The sequence below is a fragment of the Vigna unguiculata genome, chromosome 4, assembly GCF_037176805.1.
Source record: "Vigna unguiculata cultivar grain cowpea cultivar isolate G323 ecotype 2 chromosome 4, ASM3717680v1, whole genome shotgun sequence".
NCBI lineage: Eukaryota > Viridiplantae > Streptophyta > Magnoliopsida > Fabales > Fabaceae > Vigna > Vigna unguiculata.
The window spans coordinates 39,244,811-39,247,196 of record NC_140795.1 but is presented as its reverse complement, the minus strand read 5'-3'; the positions used below and the strand labels follow the sequence as shown (position 1 = coordinate 39,247,196).

General features: G+C 38.0%; 1 non-coding gene across 1 annotated transcript; it reads left to right on the top strand.

Annotated features, from left to right (window-relative positions):
- Window positions 1-1,529: 1,529 nt before the first annotated feature.
- On the top strand, window positions 1,530-1,636 carry LOC114182806 (small nucleolar RNA R71). Its single transcript, XR_003604242.1, has one exon. It is a non-coding gene; the product is annotated as a small nucleolar RNA R71 (small nucleolar RNA).
- Window positions 1,637-2,386: the final 750 nt, after the last annotated feature.

The window sequence follows — 2,386 nt, the reverse complement described above, 5'->3', positions numbered from 1 at the left end:
TGGTTGTTTTCATGAAAGTTCTTCTCAGTATTAGAGGGACTTCAATGTCTTCCTCAATATCCATCACAACAAAATCGGCTGGGAATATGAATTTGTCAACTTTAACTAAGACATCCTCTGCCATTCCATATGTATACTCAAAGATCTGTCAGTTAATTGTAATGTCATCCTTGTAAGCTTTACTTCCAGATCTCCTATTCTTCGTAGCATAGACAGAGGCATCAAATTTATACTTGCACCCAAGTCGAGCAATGTTTTATCTACTGGCAATGTTCCAATTGTGACTGGGATAGTGAAGCTTCTAGGGTCCTTTGACTTTTGAGGTAAAGATTTTTGAATGATGGCACTACACCCCGCTTCAAGCTCCACTATTTCTTCAGAAAATTTTCTTTTCTTTGTTAGAAGCTATTTCATGAATTTTGCATAACTTGGCATATGCTCCATAGCATCCAAAAAAGGAATATTAATCTGCAGTCGCTTAAAAATGTCCATGAATCTTGCAAACTGCCTTTCATTGTCTTTTTTGGAAGGAGTTTGAGGGTATGGTAGCTCTTCAACTAAGGTACCTGTTTCTCACCCTTCTCACTCTTTTTCTCCTTCTTTTTATTTTTTTCTTCTCTTTTATTTACAATCTCTCTTTTATTTTGTTCTTCCTTTCCCTCACACTCATTTTCTTCTTTCTCTATCTCGTTTTTCTCCAACACCTCCTCCTCACAACCAGGTTGTCTTCAATCCCTTTTCCCACAATTTTACCACTCCTGGTAGTAATTGAATTACAATGCTCCTTCGGATTAGTCTGAGTGTTGGCTAAAAATTGACCTGCTTGCTGATATGATAATTGTTTAGCCAACTGTCCAACCTGTATTTCAAGATTTCTGATTGAAGCTTCTATATTTTTCTGATTGGTCAAAGAAGCTTGCATAAACTTTTCTAGAGTATCCTCCAGTTTAGTTGTTCTATCATGCACCGAAGGATAATGTTGTTGCTGCTGTTGATAAGGAGGTTGTCGATTTGAAGGACCAACATCTTGCTTCCATCCAAAATTCTGATTTGGATTGTTTCTCCACCCCTGTGAAAAGTTGTTATTGTTGGAGAAATTTCCTGGTCTTCCTTGGTTACTCACATATTGAACTTCTCCTTGTGAGCTACTCTAATATGAACAATGACCATTTGGATGATCACCTTCACAAAAGTCACATCTTATGGGTTGTTGATTGGGAGAAGATTGCACAACTTGCAACTGCTCTGGTAATTTAGACATCTGCTTCGTTAGTGCTTCAATCTGTTGAGTCAGAATTTTATTCTGAGCTAAGATTGCATCTGTAGTACTAAGATCAAGCACTCCTTTCCTCTAAACAGTTTGTCTATTATGCTGAGCTTGATGATCTGTGGATGCTAATCCCTCAATGATTTTTGTTGCTTGCTCTGCATCTACACTCATCATTGTTCCACCTACTCCTACATCTAATATCATCTTAGTGTCAGGCCTTAGACCATTACAGAATATGTTCAGCTGAGCAATATCTTCAAATCCGTGATTTGGGCATTTCCTCAATAAGGAATTGAATCGCTCCCAAGCTTCGTAGAATGGCCCATCTGGTCCTTGCCTAAACGTCGAAATATCAGCTTTGGCTTTGATGTAGCGAGATGGTGGAAAGACTCTGTTCAAGAATTTCTGCTCAACATCCTTCCAACTGTTCAAACTCTGGTTTGGATGTGACTTAAGCCATTCCTTTGCTTTACCTGCCAAAGAAAAAGGAAACAAACGCATGTATACATGCTCAAGATCTCCTTCTTGAAAGCCCATGGTTCCTATCAATTCATAGAATGTAGAGAGATGAGTATATGGATCTTCATTATCCATTCCAGTGAATTGATGAGAACTGATTAAATTGAGGAAAGTTGGCTTCATCTCCAAAGTTTTGGTGGTGGGTGGTATTGCTATGCTAGAAAAATATCTTGGCCCTTGTTGCATAGCATAGTCTCCAAGTGTCTTTCTGGTTGGAGCTGGTCTTTGATTCTCCATGTTTTCTGATTGATGTGTGATGGAAGTACTGGAAGATTCTTCCCTTGTCTTTCCTTGCTTCTTTTTGTTTTTGCCTCTATTTCTTCTCGCTGTCTTTTCTATCTCCGGGTCAAATGCTAATCAATCTTCAGGAACCTGACCTCTTAAGAGCATAAATCAAAACAACTCAAGCAAGGATTAGTACAAAGGAGAAAATTGAATAAACTATCTAATTAAGAGAAATATACACAAAGCTGGATGAGATAATTAAAAATTTCAAAAGAACACCGTTCCCCGGTAACAGCACCAAAAATACTTGTTGGTATCTTGGAAAGCGTACCAAAAGTCAAATGTAGTATAATGATTTAAAGTAGGAATGTT